Source organism: Equus przewalskii, chromosome 7 (genome assembly GCF_037783145.1).
Source record: "Equus przewalskii isolate Varuska chromosome 7, EquPr2, whole genome shotgun sequence".
Taxonomy (NCBI): domain Eukaryota; kingdom Metazoa; phylum Chordata; class Mammalia; order Perissodactyla; family Equidae; genus Equus; species Equus przewalskii.
In genome coordinates this window covers 74,978,203-74,996,122 of record NC_091837.1, presented here as the reverse complement: position 1 = coordinate 74,996,122, position 17,920 = coordinate 74,978,203, and the positions used below count along the sequence as shown (strand labels likewise).

Here is a 17,920-nt window from a genome sequence, read left to right as displayed (position 1 = left end):
AGTAGAATAGCGGTTATTAGGGGCTAGAAGTTGGGGGAGATGGGGAGATGTTGTTAAAGCGTACAAACTTGCAACTAGGAGCTGAAGCAGGTCTGGGGATCTAGTGCACAGCATAGTGGTTATAGTTAACTGCACCATATTATATTCTCAAAGGTAACTACGTCTTAGATGTTCTTATCACACACACACAAAATGATAGCTGTGATGTGATAGAAGTGTTAGCTAACGTTATGGTGGTAATCATATTGCAATATATAAATGTATCAAACCAACATGTTGTACAGCATAAACTTGCACAATGTTCTATGTCAATTATACTTCAATTTAAAAAAAAAGAAAGAAAGAAAAGTCAAGATCATCTATTGCCAAGTCCTGAAACCAGGCAGTTGGCCTCAGAAGTGATTCTCATCAAAAATTAGTGGCTTCAATGTCCTCTATGAAGCCTTTCCTGACTCTCCTGGATACACTTGACCACTCCCTTCTGGGGTCATCTTTGAAACCATTGTCAGGACATCTACGACGCCTTCCTTCATGTATATGTGCACCTGTCTGTTTCCTCTGACTGAACCCTAAAGCCTGCGATCCCAGGAATACTATGGAATTTCACACAATATCTAGCCCGTAGTCAATGCCTAATATGTTTGTTGAGTAAATTCTTCTGGACATGTTTATAAAAGGAAAACACAGACTCTAGCACCAGCAAACTCTGCAAAAAAACTGAGAAACAGAAACCACAGAATGTAACAAGCTAGAGTCATTCATTCTGAGCAAAAGTCTATAACCCTATATGAGGTAGGGCTGCAAAACAGATTTTTTTTAGCAGCAAGAGTTACCATTCACAGGTCACTCCCTTCTGAGCCTTCATATTATAATCACATAGATTAGCTAATCTTTGGCACCAAAGTGTCATCTTTTTCGTCCAACTTTTTTGTCAATATTCAGAAATCGTAGCCAGGTTATTTCAGTGTTCAGTGATTGTAACTCCGTATGAAATTTGGCTATACAATCTGCGCTTCTCCCCGTTCATGTACTAGGTTTTGCCAAATGGGATACAGTCAGGAAGCATATTCCTTCATCATTTTTCTCTTACGAACAAAATTGCAACAATATATTATTTGCTTTTAAGTGGAAAAACATTCCATTTTCCAGATGCTGGCACTTCAGGAAATATTATAGATTTCTTGTTGAAATTTTTAAAAGTGATCACGTTATCATACATTTTACACTCCTGGTCAAGCTGTCATCACTACCAATGTATTTCCGTAACTATCTACATATGCCCATTTCCTTGAGAGAGAAGAAACAGAATGATGCTAACTCTTCTGAAGTTTCACATCCCTTTGAATTTTTAGGTGTCAAGACTCAGATCATCAAAAACTGAAGCGGGGAAATTTTCTCTTGGAACACCAAACCTACGTCAAATACTACCTTTAATGTAATCAACTTCTTTAAGAACCATAAATACTTCACCAATCTTTAGGCGCTTATTCTCAGCAGTACATAGTACTCACGGACCAGAAATGAAGATGAGATTGTTTCTAGATAAATTTAGCATGGGAATAAGGAAAATATGATCTAATAGAGGAAACCTCCAAATAAACTGAAAATAGTGAGTGATGTGGGAATTGGGAACCTTATTGCCACAGATTCTTCCTTTAAATAGAGGCCTTGTCAAATACATCCTAGTTCATATTTCTAATGAAAATGTGAAACAGAAATCTACTTTTTCATCCCAACTGGGTTTCCTCCAAACATGATGCCTTCTCCCTAATGAGTGGGAATCGTGTGCACCGTAAACAGCACAATGCATCCCAAAATGCTGACATTTCATTTTCAATTGAAATCAAACAGAAATACGTCCACTGGGGGAGAGGAAAGTAAAGCAGACTTTCGATAGAAATTAATAGGGGAGAAATTGAAATACTTTTCTCCATTATAAAGTAGTCCAGTGTCAAAGGCTGCCAGTCCTCTTGCCTGAATCTGAAATTATCTCCAGGATTACACTTGGTTAAAAGAACAGATTTTACGAAGGTGGAATGAGAAATCATATTTGGATGGACATATTCTAGAAAAAAATGAAAAACACTGCCTCTTTTTTTGAAAAAAAATCATATGAATACAGAGGTCATGGAAAAACTGTTTAATTTTACTGCAAACACAAATGATAACAAAAGCAAAAGAGTTCATATCATGAGCCAAAATATCTACAAAAATAAATCAGAAAATATATGCTTTAGAAGGTAAGATAAACTTCTATTACTGGAACTAAAATCCTTACAACAATGAGGCAAATTTCTTTTAAAAGCAAGTTTATAGTCAAACCTATAGCAATAGTAACTGTAGGAGTTGTAGTTTGAGAAGTGGCAATAATATTAATGAAGATTAACATTTGTATATCTGTATGTAGATTATAAAATATTTTATAAGAATTTTAATATTTGATCCTCCAAATAGTATTATGAAAACTGGCTTTCAGAAGATAATATTCTATTCCCCAAAAAGCTGGACTTCAAATATAAACAGCCATAATTTTAATGAAAACACTTATCTTTATGGTCGAAATTTCTAGAAATAATCTGTAGCACTTTATACAAAATGTTGGCTTTCCTATGCGAGTCCCTTCAAGACGTTGTTGAGTGAAGACTTATAGTAAGATGAATATGGCGGGATGTTTGACACTGAGGAGTTCATAGGCCAACATTGCAGACAGGTACTTAAAAAGATAAATGACACTATGATGTGATACCTGCCATAACAGAGATAGGAACAGAGTACTTTGAGAGAACAGAGGAGGGAGAAAATAATTCTGCCTGGGGGAATCTGAGAAGGCTCACTGAGCTGAGTACAATTGAGCCAGTAATCATCAACCATGAGGGGTTCACAGGGTGAAGTGAGGCAGGAGGGGATCCAAGTCAATGGGAACTCCATAGATAGTCATTGAAGGACATAAAAAGGAGCACTAGATTTACTTCGTCTTGAGTGCAAAGAATCCCAGGAAATGAGGCTAGAAACATAGTAGGCAGTAGAACGGTGGTCTGCAAGTTACAGCCCACAAAGCCCAAGAGCTAAGGGTCGTTTTTATATTTTCCAATGGCCAAAAACACCAAAAGGAAAATAATACTTCATGACAAGTGGACATTATATGAAATCCCAATTTCACTGTCCATAAATAAAGTATTATTGGAACACAGGTGTGCTCGTTCATTTATGTATTGTCTCTGGCTACAATCACACTACAACCCCAGAGCTGAGTAGTTGCAACAGAACCTGTGTGGCCTGCAAAGCCCAGAAAAAGTTTGCACATTGCTGAACTAGAAAATGTGGGGTTTTGTGTGGAGTTGGAAATACGGAACTTGCACTCCCAAGAGAGGCGTGTTGGGAGGAGGGATGTGGGAGTTGTCAGGATATAGATGGTGACAGAAGCCACGGGACCAGATGAGATTGCCTAGTATGAAGTCTCCAGGAACTCTGACCACTTCAGGGGAGACAGAGGAGGGGAGGGTGTTCTAGCAAAGAGGATGAAAAAGAAGAACCAGATTAGAGAGAGGGAATACAGTGGGAGTAGAGTCCCATGTTTTTATAGAAGGAAAGTGTTTTACATCCTATTGGTTGCCCAGGTCTGACAGAGGCACCTCCTAAGTATCTCTTTGAAGCCAACTTCTCTCCATTCTCACTGTCAAGGTCTTCACTTCACACCTAGATTACTGTCATGTGAGCCTCGTACTCTCCTGTCCGAAGTCTCACCCAACATAATTGTCCATATTGGCACCAAAGTGATCTTTTTAAAAACTGAAGCTGGGAATATTTCTAAAGCACGTATTTAAATTGTTCAAAATATATTAGCAACTTTATTCACTTATTTAATATATGCATAATTGATCTATTGCTGCATAACAAATGAACCCAAAAGAGTTGCTTAAAACAGCAAACGGGCCAGGTGTAGTGGTTAAGTTTGCGCCCTCTGCTTTGGTGGTGGCCCTGGGTTCGCAGCACGGACATGGCACCACTCGTCAAGCCACGCTATGGCAGTGTCCCACACAAAGTACAGGAAGATTGGCACAGATGTTAGCTCAGCGATAGTCTTTGTCAAGCAAAAAGAGGAAGATTGGCCACAGATGTTAGCTCGGAGCCAATCTGCCTCACACACACACACACACACACACACACACAAACAGCAAACGTATCTCCCAGTTTCTGTGGGTCAGGAAGCCAGCTATGGCATTCAGTTCCTCAGTCTTAGGGTCTCTCACCAGACTATAAGCAAGGTGTCAGCAGGGACTCAGTCATCTCAAGGATCAACTGGGGAAAAACCACTTCTAAGTTCACTAACATGTCTGTTGTCAGGCCTCAGGTCCTCAGTGGTTCTTAGTGGAGACATCAATTCCTTGAACTCTGTTCCGTTATGCCTCGATGAGTCAGGTAACACTCAGTTCACACTGGAAAGGTCATATTGCATGTTGATGACAACATGGCAGCTTGATTTCCCCAAAGCAAGGGATCTGAGGGAGGTGTAGATAAAGAGAGAGAGAGAGAGGAGAAAGGGTGATGGGGTGGTTCTAAGACCAGTGAATTTTATGCACTCAAGCTCATTGCTATACTTTCTTTGTTATGAAATAAATTCCTTTAAAAGCAGTAGTGTTGTGTGGCATACCATGATGGTGAATAAGAGGTTAAGTCTCCAGATGATCGTGCCAGCAAAAACATTATATGCAGGAAGGGTAAATCCATGTTCAGTGAGGTCAAATTGCTGCCTCCTCCATGATGGAAGGAAGTCAGTGTTATCAACCTGTCTCTTGGTAGCTTGCTGGTGCTCTAGAGTAGTGATTTCATGCAAGGAGCTCAATATTGGTCTCTTTTATTCGCAAATTAGGCACTTGTGCATAGTGGCACAAGCCAGATCACTTTAGTTCAGGGGAAGATGAGCTCATGCATAGCCTTCATCAGTGCCACCATGGCTGCTTTTAAATGGGTTCATTGAGCAAGCACTAGGATGACTGGGACAAGACAGAGGCTGATGGACATCCATGGAACGTATCATTTTGTCCTTCTGATAACTGAGAGGCCTCTCTACAGTGAATGTCCCTTTGTAAGCTTTTACATGGAATACATCTTCACATTCAGCCCTCATTCCAAAAGGCCATCTACACTCCTCTTTTCCAGATCTACTTGTCATTAATCTTCCAGTCATGTTCTTTCCAAATCCCTGGGCGACCCATGCAGCCAAACTGCTATCTACTGACCAGGAGTTGCTGTATAGCCATCCTTCTGGACAGCTCTCCATCCAGACCAAGTGGACTGCTTGAAGTTCTACCCACTTGAACCTCTTGCACCTCTCTTGCACCATTATCTTTCAGAGATGCTCCAGATTGTATTGTAAAGCTGCAGCAGTCTACTTCTGGTTGGTGCCAACATATGTGGAACCATGTTGCCACGAACTGAATTGGGTCCCCTCAAAATTCATAAGTTGAAATCCTAACCTCCAATGTGACTGTATTTGCAGATACACATATAAGGAAATAATAAACATTAAATGAGATCATATGAATGGGTGTCCTTATAAGAGGAGTGTATTAGGTTTCTCCAGAGGAACAGAACCAGTAGGAGATAGATATATACGTGAGAGAAAGAGAGAGTTGGGGGGGTGGGGGAGAGAGATTATAAGGAATTATCTCGTGTGATTATGGAAGCTGAAAAGTCCCAAGATCTGTAGTCAGCAAGCTGGAGACTGGAGACCCAGGGGAGCTGGTGGTGCAGTTTCAGTCTGAATCTGAAGAAGGGCTGAGAAAGGGCAAAGCCAGTGGTGTAAGTTCCAGTCCAAAAGCCAGCAGGTTTGAGACCCAAGAAAAGTTGATGTTTCAGTTTGAGTCCAAAGTCAGGAGAAAAGACCAAAGCCACAGCTCAAGGCAGTCAGGCAGGAGGAGTTCCCTCTTGGTAGAAAAAGACGAGCCTTTTTTTCTCTTCAAACCTTCAACTGATTGGATGAGGGCTACCCAGACTAGGGAGGGCAAACTGCTTTACTAATCTACTGATTCAAGTGTTAATCTCAACCAAAACATCCTCACAGACACACCCGGAGTAGTGGTCAACCAGATTCCTGGGCAACCCCATGGCCCTTTCAAGTTGACACATAAAATTAACTGTCACAAAGAAGAAGAAACACCAGAGCCCTCTCTCTCTGTCTGTCTGTCTCTCTCTCCTTGTGCACAAAAGGCTGTATGAGGACATAGTGAGAAGACAGACATCTGCAAGCCAGGAAGAGAGTCCTCACCCAACACTAACCTGGATGGCACCTTTATCTTGGACTTCCAGCCTCCAGAACTGTGAGAAAATAAATTTCTATTGTTTAAGGCATCCAATCTGTAATATTCTGTTATGACAGTCGGAAGAAACTAATGCATATATGTAAATCAGGCCAAAGGTTTTACCTCTCAGTCAACTTATAAGAAAATCCCACACACGGCCATGGGTGTGGATTGAGGGAATGAGGCAATGCAGCATGAGTAGGAGTTGAAGTCTGTGCCACCTACTCATTCGACTCACTTGAGTCTTCAGAGCTTGCTCAAGACCAGTCTCTTCTGCAACATTTCCACATGACGATGGATTTGCTGTTGTACATGCCCAGTGCTATGCCTTGATGGGTCAGGGAAACTCAGTTCATGCTGGGCAGGTCATATTGCATAGTCATTCAATGACGTGTGGTGACTCATTTGCTCTACCGGGACCTAGTAAAAGCCAAGCCAAGGGCTATTTTTTGAAAGGAGAATAGTTATGTGCAAAAGAGAGTTTAGGGTTCTAAAATTAGATTGTGGTGATGGATGCACAATTCTGTGAATGCACTAAAAAATATCAACCACTTTAAATACATGAGCTGTGTGGTATATGAATTATATCTCAGTAAAGTTTTTGAAAAATGAACAATTATAAACCATCCTAAACCCTTAAAGAGAAGAGGGCTTAGAGGTCTGCGCTGGAATCCTCCTCCTGGGGCTTGCCAGAGGCTCCTTATAGCATCCCTACTTGCCTCAGATCACTGAGTATCCATCAACTTCTGGGTCATAAGGAACCAAGTGGCAAAGCAGTTTGCTGTGCAGCCTGGACCTTCTGCATGGCTCAGTCCGCACAGAGCCAGGACCCCTATCCTTGAGAAGGAGTACTGCTTAGAGATGCTGCTACCTTGGGAGCTCAAAGGATATGCTCCATAGAGCTGGAACCCAAACCTCTGAGGTGGAGCACTGCCCAGCTGGTGCTGGTAGCCATGCAAGGGCACATGAAGCTGGCTCTGAGAATGCCAACAAGAAGCTGGAGACTGGAACCAACCATCGCTGCCCGAGTGAAGGGCTGTGGTTGAGCATCATTGACAGGAATAGGGAGCAAACAGAAAGAGTGAGTCCTCTCTACCCAGCTCCAGTCTTCCTGGCTCTCTGTCACATGTCCGCTATTGACCGAACCTAAAAGGGAGTCAGCCAGAAAGGAGAAATGTGGTTTCCAGAGGCCAAGCTCTAGCATTACAAAGCAGAAAAAAGAATGATGCTTTCCTGTTTCTCCATCAGAACCTAAGCCCCTTGAGGATTGTGACTATGCCTTATTTATCTTTGTTAGGTACTCAGAGCCGTGTCTGACAAAATGTATTTAATACATGGCTGAAATAAGACAGAAAGGAGCAAGGGAGGGAAGAAAAAAGTGGAAAGAAGGCAGTAATTCAGGGTATGAAGAACCAAAGGGTAGACAAGTCCGTTAGATACTGAGGAGAGGTCACCAGAGTTGGCCAGCAAAAAGTAAGTGGTAACACCAGTGAGCAGGACGGATGTAGAAGAGGGGACTGTGAAGGTAAATGGCTCTTTCAAAGGGCTGAGTGATAAATGAGGGGAGGGATGTAAGAACACAGCTAGGAGGAGAGCTGCATGGCAGATATCTGGTTTTTTTGCTTATTTTCAGAATGTAGAAACTTGCACAGGTTTACAGGCAGAGGGGAAGAAGAGAAGAGAAATTTGAACTTTCAAGAGAAAGAAGGGATAAATGATGGATAAATACAGCTGTCTTTTTTTTTTCATTTGAGTCTTCTCCCCTGTGACCTTGAATGACTTCTTGGGTTACTTCAGACATAGGTTTATTGTTCCTTAGAATTGATCAAAACAATATGGAGTATATTTTAAGGACTGAAGGCCAGATGTTCTCATCCCTCAAGAATACCCAGGTTGTACTGATTTCTTGGGGCCACCAGGCATTTAGGGAGACGCCCAGTGGGAAGAATGCAGCCGTTTATTCTTGTAGAGAGACTTCTCTGAGATGACTAAATCATCTCGCTTGTAGTGAAGACCGTTGATTCTTCATGGAGGTTTCTTCACAGTCAATCATCTCTGTAAATTTTGCCTACAGGATTTTAAAAAAAATCAAGAATGCCAAAAAAATTATAAAATTAATGGTAAAAATGAGTATACATAAGTAAAAACCCAAACCAAAAAGCCCTTTAATCCTGCTCTATTTGATAGTCCATTAAAACTTCACTAGATTGATCTCTAAGTTACCTCATGAAAATAATTTAGTGAATCCTTTGGATAATTCTAATAAAAATAAGAAATCGATTATCCCAGTCTCAAGTTTGCCACAACTAAAGGGAAACTCTCTTTTGAATTGGACTGTTTCTCCCTAAAGACTCTTCCTCTTATAATGAAAGATATTGCAATCTGCTCTGCATAGATGTTTAAAAATCTCTCTCATAAGTTCTGGAAATCTCTCTCGTTGAAATATCCCAGCTTGACAGCCCTGCAATAACCATTAAATATTAAAATAACATTAAAGAACAACTGCTCAGCTCATGCATTAAGCTGCAAAACTCCGTTTCACACTAATGGGACTCACATAGCTAAACCCCCATGTGCTGTACTGAAAATTTACCCGCAAGGATCCAAAGATCAGACACACTCAAGAAAATGATGAATTCACTTTCACAAAAATGATCAATCCACTACCAAACAAATTCTTATTATTCATGGAATTGCAATCACATAATCATTCTAAAAATCAGATTGGGTAAGATTTAACAGCATCCAATTTTGCATTCATATAATATACATTTGTGATGTAATAAAATTCATACTTCTCCTACAGGATAATTTGGATGTTGTAAAGTTACTTATATAGTTATAAAAAAGTGTGTCTCATTTACAAAAATCGCCTAAAGCCAAAATCTAATTTTAAATATTTTTTTGTGTGCACTATTTCTGTACACACTATCACAAATAATGCTTAAGCTTAAGGATTATTTTTTTGTTATTGTTGGTATATGTTTAATGTAAAAGGAAAAAAAGATAGCATAAGTAACTAATAGAATTAGTATTTAAAGTGATATGGAGATCTTACCTTCTCCAAAGTATTTCTTTTAAGAAATTATAGAAATTTTCACGTAGTTGTACCACACTACTTGTAAGAACCCTCCATGTTAATTATCTTGCAAGCAGTTACAAAGTGGTGAAAAGACAGCGAATTTAATGGAACGTACTCTAGACTAAAATTTCACTTATCCAAATGTCAAACTAAGACAAGTCACTTAAATTTTCAAACTTAACTTCATCAGCTATAGAATGAAGATCGACTTTAGGATCTCTTATGCCTGCCAGTTCATGATTCTCTTTTGGCATAACTAATTTGATTTATACTGAGTCTGCTTAGAATTTCCCACTCCTCCCCAACCCTCACCCTTACCCCAACACACACACACGCTCACATAAAGAGGAGGAAAGAACTTAAAAATCTTATATAGAACTATGGCACAGGTGCATCTATAATATTCTGTGAAATTCCTATTTGCGAATGTCAAAGTATTTACCAGAATTGAAAGAAGCCTGGAGAATGAGACAAAGAGGCAGCACTGTTTCATGGGAAAAGCACCTGGATGGAAAATCTGGAGACCCAAATCCACCACTAACCAACTCTCTGACCTTGGACAGATCGCCTCCTGTCTCCAAACTGCAGTTTACTTCTCTGAAGAAAATGCGGATGTCGGATAAGCTGGTCATTAAGTACACAGCAACTCTGATGTTGAAAGCCACTAACTAAAATATCACCATTGTGACAAGCCAAGCAAAGAAGTTATTCTTAAGTTTGCAGAGAAGAGGAGGGTGTGTGTGTGTGTGTGTGTGTGTTTTGTGTGTAATCATGAAGGATGAAGACTAAGGTTGAAGTAAATGTGGATCATTTTGCAAATTCAACAGCAGTAGAAAGACTCGGAGGTATCTTTAAAGATTAAAGATTTTTCTCACATTTTTTGAGCACTTATTGTGTGTCAAGTATGAAGCTAATAGCACTGCAGATCCTATCTCATTTAATCCTCACTACGAACCCTATGAGGAGCTATGACAACTATCCTCATCTTCTAGATGAGCAAATGGGGGCCCAGAGAGCCCTGCGTCCCATAGTCATTGTACCTAATAAAGAAATGTAGACTAGAGACTGAGCCACGTCCCCTGAAGAGTCACAGCCTTTTCGAGTCAACATTATAGAGGCCTAAGCTCTGATTCTTTTATTTTTTTAAACATTTTTGGTAGCACTACCAGACACACTACCTGATGGTGCATATTAGTGGTCCATTCTAGCAACAATGATCTTTTCCCTCTGTCTACTACCAAAGGGGTAGAGTTCTAAGGGAAATCACATTGTCAGGAACATGAATGGTTTTTGAAACAATAAAAGACAATTCCTTCTCCCAACTAAGATGGGAGAACGTGGACTGGATTTACACTGTCACCTGAAAGAGGCAGAAAGGACCAAAAAACTGGACTAAACATATGAAGCAACAGTTTTCGATTCTCTGGGCACAGGGCAACAAAGAATGGCGATCCCTGAAAGAAAAGAAACAAATAAGGCGAGCCCCATGATTACCCAGCTTAACGCCTTCAGCGAGTTTCAGATCTGCAGCGCAGAGAGAATCTATTCAGAACGCTGCAGGCTTTCTGAGTTGAGGAGACAGAAATGAAACTGGGAAGACCAAGGCAACTTGAGTTCACAGAAGAGAGAAGCAGAGACAGAGAACTCTGGAGAACTGCAGAGGGATTCACTTGAATATTCAGCAAAGTACTGACGAGCACATGATGCGATGAAACTACCCGAGGCCCAGGAGAGAATCCCTGGAAGGATTAGAGTGAGCCTCTCTCAGTGCTCACACACGGCTGGGAATAGTGCCTGCAACCACTAGCCAGGTAAGAAAACCTCATAATTCACAGGGTACTGGGCAGGGTACTCCTAAGAGTCTTGCATCATTAATGGAAAACAATCTGCCCTCAGCTAAACACAGCCCTGGTCGCAGGTAACAAATTTTTAAAGATTAGCACCTGAGCTAACAACTGTTGCCAACCTTCTTTTTTTTCTGCTTTTTCTCCCCAAATCCTCCCAGTACATAGTTGTATATTTTAGTTGTGAGTCCTTCTAGTTGTGGCATGTGGGACGGTGCCTCAGCATGGCCTAATGAGCAGTGCCATGTCTGTGCCTAGGATCCGAACCAGCGAAACCCTAGGCCACAGAAGTGGAGCGCGCCAACTTAACCATGTAGGCCGGCCCTACATGTAACAAATTTTACAAGCTGGGTCTTCCAAGACTAAACTATTTCCAAGTGATTTAACATACTCCAGAAAGAAAAAGTATCAAGAAGATCTATGGGAATATGAAAATAACCAGTACCCAACGAGGTAAAATTCAAAATGTCTAGAATTCACACAAACGTCACAAGGTATACAAAGAAGCAGGAAAATATGACAAATAATCAGAAGGAGAAAAACATCAAGCAATTGAAACAGATCCATATCTGACATAGATCTTAGTAATAATTTGTATACATGGACAGTAAAACACTTACAAGAGCTGTCTTCCATTTCTTCAAAAACTTAACCAGAGGCATAGAAGATATATATATATTTTTTAAGAGAGTCAAATCAAACTTCTAGAGATGAAAACTACAATGTCTGGGATTAATGGTAAATTATACATTGTAAAAGAAAATGTTTGTAACCTTGGAGATACTACAATAGAAGCTATCCAAAATAAACCATAGAAGAAAAGAATAAAAGCCAATATCACAAATATCAGTATCAGGAATAAGAGAATGACATCACTGCATAAGCCACAGACATTAGAAGGGAAATAAGTTAATATAATTAGCAACGTTTTGCCAATAATTGTGGCAACGTAGATGAAATGAACCAAAATTTCCTGAAAGATTCAAACAATCAACACTTCTCAAGAAGAAATAGGTAACTTGAATATCCCTGTATCTATTAAAGAAATAGATTTGTAGTTAAAAATATCCCTCATCCTATCACCAAAAGACCCCTCAAAACTCTAGGTCCAGGGAGCTTTACTGGTGAATTCTACCAAACATTTAGGGAAGAAATAATACGAATCCTTTACAAACTCGTCTAAAAAACCAGATGTGGGGAATACCCTCCAACGAATTGAGCGAGGCCAGCATTTCCCTGATACCAAAGCCAGATAAGGGCACTACAAGAAAAGAACACTATAGGCCAAAATCCCTAATAAACATAGATACAAAAATCCTCAACAAAAGAATAGAAAACTGAATTCAACAACACATTTAAATGATCACACATCATGACCAAGTGGGATTTATCCCTTGGATACAAAGTTGGTTCAACTATGCAAATCAATTCATGTGATACATCACATTGACAGATGAAGGATAAAAATCACATGAGTTTATCAACAGATGCAGAAAAAGCATTTGACAAAATTCAATTTTCAGGATAAAAACTCTCAACAAACTAGGTTTAGAAGAAATTTACCTCAACAAAAAACAGGCCACATATGAAAAACCCACATTAACATTTTACTAAATGGTGAAAAACTGAAAGGAACCAGACAAGGATGCACACTTTTATCACTTCTGTTCAATATAGTATTGAAAGTCCTGGCAGGAGAAACTAGGCAAGAAAAAGAAATAAAAGGCATTCAAATCCAGAGAGATAGAAGTAAAATTATCTGTTTGCAGATGGCATGATTTTATACCTAAAAAATCATAAAGATTTCACCCAAAAAAACCTGTTAGAACTAATAAATGAATTCAGTGAAATTGCAGGACACATAATCAACACACAAAAATCAGTCGTGCTTCTATACATTAACAATGAACTATCTGAAAGAGAAATTAAGAAAAGAATTCCATTTACAATAACAACAAAAAGAATACAATACTTAGGAATAAACTTAACCATGGAGGTAGAAGATGTATACACTGAAAACTACAAAATGCTGATGAAAGAAATTAAAGAAGATGTAAATAAAATGTTAATGGATTGGAAAACTTAATATTGTTAAAATGTCCATACCGCCCACAGCAAGGATTCAGTGAAACCCCTATCAAAATCCCAATGGCATTGTTTACAGAAACAGAAAAAACAATCCTAAAATTCATATGGAACCACAGAGGACCCAAAATAACAAAAGCAATCTTGAGAAAGAAGAACAAAGCTGGAGACATCAAATTTCTTGATTTCAAAATATGTTACAAAGCTGCAGTCACTGAAACAGTATGACAATGGCGTAAAGAAAGACATATAGGCCAACGGAACAGAATGGAGAGTCCAGAAATAAACCCATGCATCTACGGTTGACTGATCCTCAACAGGGTGCCAAGAATACCCAGTGGGAAAAGGATAGTCTCTTCAACAAATGGTGCTGTGAAGTTTGGATATCCACATGCAAAAGAATGAAATTGGACCTTTGTCTTATACCATCTACAAACATCAACTCAAAATGCATTAAAGATTTAAACGTTAAGACCTGAAACTGTAAAACTCCTAGAAGAAACAGGAGAAAAGCTTCTTGACATTGGTCTTGGCAATGATTTCTTGGATATGACACTAAAAGTACAAGTAAAAACAGGTAAGTGACACTACACCAAACTAAAAAGCTTCTGCACGGCAAAGGAAACAACAGAGTGAAACCCATAGAATGAGAGAAAATATTCGCAAACCGTATATCTGACAAAGGGTTGATATTCAAAATATATAAGGAACATCTACAACTCAATAGCAAAATAGCAAATAACCTCACTAAAAAATGGGCAGAGAGGGGCTGGCCTAGTGGTGTAGTGGTTAAGTTTACATGCTCCTCTTTAGCGGCCTGGGCTTTGCGGGTTTGGATCCCAGGTACAAATCTATGCACTGCTCATCAAGCCATGCTGAGGCAGCATCCCCCATACAAGACAGGGGAAAAATGGCACAGATGTTAGCTCAGCAACAACCTTCCTCAAGCAAAAAAGAGGAAGATTGGCAACAGATGTTAGCTCAGGGCCAATCTTCCTCACCAAAAAAAAAAAAAAAAAAAAAAAAAAAATTGGGCAGAGGACTTGAATACACATTTCTCCAAAGACATACAAGTGGCCAACAGGTATATGAAAATATATTCAACATCACTAATCATCAAGGAAATGTAAATCGAAACCTAGATGAGGTATCACCTCAAACCTGTTAAGATTGCTGTTATCAAAAAAACCAGGGGCCAACCCAGTGGTTAGCAGTTAAGTTCATGCACTCCACTTCAGCAGCTTGGGATTCACGGGTTCAGATGCCGGGCACAAACTTACACACCACTCATCCAGCCATGCTATGGTGGCATCCCACATACAAAATAGAGGAAGACTGGCACAGATGTTGGCTCAGCAACAACTTTCCTCAAGCAAAAAGAGGAAGATTGGCAAGAGATGTTAGCTCAGGGCCAATCTTCCTCACCAAAAAAGAAAGAAAAAGGTAAGTTTTGTCAAGGGTGTGGACAAATCGGAACCCTTGTACAGTGTTGATGAGAACATAAAATGGTGCAGCCACTATGGAAAACAGTTTGGTGGTTCCTCAAAAATTTAAAACTAGGACTATATATGATCCAGCAATTCCACTTCTGGATATATGTCCAAGAGAACTGAAATCAGGATCCTGAAGCAATGTCTGCATTCCCACATTCATTGCAGCACTATTTACAATAGGCAAGACATAGAAATAAACTAGATGTCCATCAACACGTGAATAGATCAAGAAAAATGTGGTATATACACACAGTGGAATATTATTCAGCCTTAAAAAAGGAAAATTCCTGACATATGTGACAACAAGGGTGAACCTATAGGATATTGTGCTAAGTGAAATAAGCCAAACACAGAAGGACCAATACTGCATGAAGCATCTAAAGTAGTCAAACGCATAGAAACAGAGAGTAGAATGGTGATCGTCAGGCGCTAGAGGGAAGGGGAAATGGGAAACTGCTGTTCAATGGGTATAAAATTCCAGTTACTCGGGATGAATAAATTCTAGAGATCTGCTGTACAATTTTGTGACTATAGCTCACAATACTGTATTGCGCACTTAAAATTTTGTTGAGTCTCATGTTAAGTGCTCTTAACACAATTTAAAAAAAGAAAGCTAAAGACCCATATTCCTCATGAACACAGATTCTAAACTAAAATTCTAAACTAAATTTTAGCCTATTAAATCCAACAATATATAAAACGGATAATATGTCATGATAGAGTGGGGTTTATCCCAGGAATTCAGGGAGGTTTAACATTTGAAAGTCAATCAGTGTAAGTCATCATATTAAAACAATAATTTTTTTAAAAACCCATTTGATGTTAACCAGTGACAACATCAACAGTTGACAAGTTCGTTCTAACATTCATGCTTGATTTAAACTCTCAGTGAACTAAGAATAGAAGGGAGCTTCCACAATCTCATAAAGAGATCTACAAAAGAGTCTACAGCTAACTTCATACTTAATGGTGAAAGACTGAACACTTTCCCTCTAAAATTAGAAACAGGGTAAAAATCTCTGGTTTCACCATTTCTATTCAACATTGCATTTAAGGGTATAGTCAGTGCAATAAGGCCAGAAAGGAAAATAAAAGGCACCAAGATGGAAAATGAAGTGAAAACTGTCTTTCTCCACGGATCTGATCACCTATGTAGCAATATGCTGGAGTCTACCAGGGCTCATGAGTGATCACCAGCCAGACAGCTCTGAGTTCAGCCCGTTGGCTGCTTCAGCTCGTTCCTGTTTCCACGCATCTGTACGACAGGCACTAGTGGGAATTTCTTCCTCTCTCCCTCCACAGGCTGCCAGGGTGGCCACAGGAATAGGGGCAGAGGCGTCTGGATGACCTACATACTCTACAGGGCTTACTAGCACCCACACTTCTAGAGACAGTGGGCTGGCAGGCAGGGTGCTCCTCTCCGCAAATAGGCAGGCCACTTAGTCAACATGAGAGACTGAGGCATGGCAGAGGTGGCTCAATGGAACATATTCTCAACCCACCCCTTGATAAGGAAGGAAAATTCTTACCACGATCTGCTGTTCCTTCATGAGAGAATCCATCTGGAGGAGCACTGTGTACACTGCCAGAAGCTATTGCTCCGTGGGAGTGTATCAAGTTTCTGCCTCCTTCCAGAGCTGGACCAAAATCCTGGGAGTACTCACTCCTTTTGTTGTGTCCGACACAGTGCTCAACCCACCCCTTCCAGAGTCACAGACATATCCAGCTCAAATGGTAGCCCTGCTTGGGAGATGCCCTCCTAGCTTTGCAAAGCAGCATGCTAAGGTCTCCAGCTGATTATCCTGCTCTTCCAACCTTGCCTGCCAGCCCTGAAGCTAGCAGAGTAGTGGACAGCTGCACCTCCTTCTCTAACCTCAGCTCTTCCAGCTTTCTAATTTGAGCTTCAGCCTCTAGCTGGGCACTGGTGGCCAGCTGAACTGTGCACAGAGGAGGTCAGCCAACTGCAGCAGCCATGCATTTCCCTTCTTTGCTGCAGTGAGCTATGCACAGTTCCTCAAACAAGTGCATTAGACCTGCTGGTGTTTTGGAAGTGTCCCTGTGCTCACTTGATGGTTCACAAGCATCCAACACATGGGTCACCCCTCCCCACACAGAGGTCAATGGCCAACTCAGGATTTTCCCCTCGAGGCCACTTTCCCAAAGCCCCTTTCTCTGGTCTCCTGGTTGGCTCTCCCATTATTGGTTTGCAACTTGGCCCCCATAGACAGAGGGCAAGGAGACGCCAAAGAAAGAAGCAGAACAACTCCAGATTGGTAGGTGGCAGGTTTAACAAGCCATGGAACTTACATATGAGGCTTGTCTTGAGCAGCCGCGTGAAGAGTAGATCTCCACACCAGCCTGCCAGAATCTTAAAAGTTTATATATGGGGCCAACTTGGTGGCGCAGTGGTTAAGTGCGCATGTTCTGCTTCGGTGGCCCGAGATTCACCAGTTTGGATCCCAGGTGCGGACATGGCACCGCTTGGCAAGCCATGCTGTGGTAGTCCCACATATAAAGTAGAGGAAGATGGTCATGGATGTTAGCTCAGGGCCAGTCTTCCTCAGTGAAAAGAGGAGGATTGGCAGCACATGATAGCTCAGGGCTAATCTTCCTCAAAAAAAAAAAAAGTTGATATAGAGGCCTTAACCAGGTTCAGTAACACATACACCATCCAGATGGTCTCAGCAGCACATTGCTCTCTCAAGGTGAGTCCTTGAGGCAGCTTCTAGAGTAGGGAAGGCAAGCAGAATGCACATTCCAAGAACAGGGCAGGGGTGGAGAAGCCTATGATTGCCTGGGTCAAGCTCATGGGTCAACCTACTGTCACGTCCTCTCAAGGACCTCCTCCAACAACTATTGATAAATGAAACACCATGAGTGAATCATAAAATAATGATGCTGAGTTCAAGAAGCTAGATATTTATATACATATCATACTCTATGACTCCAAGTGCATAAAATTCCAGAAAATGCAAACTGTTTATAGTGGCAGAAAGCAGACTATTGGTTGCCTGGGCATGGAGATGAGAGATGAGGAGGGGTGGGGGGAAGGGAGGAGTAGGAAGGAGGAATAATATAGGGGCATGAAGAAACTTTTGGGGTGATGGATATGTG

At 40.6% G+C, this 17,920-nt stretch overlaps 1 long non-coding RNA gene across 1 annotated transcript; it reads right to left on the bottom strand.

Annotated features, from left to right (window-relative positions):
• Positions 1-2,125: 2,125 nt before the first annotated feature.
• Positions 2,126-16,622, bottom strand: LOC139084569 (uncharacterized). Its single transcript, XR_011542055.1, has 2 exons — positions 16,336-16,622; positions 2,126-8,370 (listed from the first exon to the last, which is right to left on the bottom strand). It is a non-coding gene; the product is annotated as an uncharacterized lncRNA (long non-coding RNA).
• Between the last annotated feature and the right edge of the window lie 1,298 nt (positions 16,623-17,920).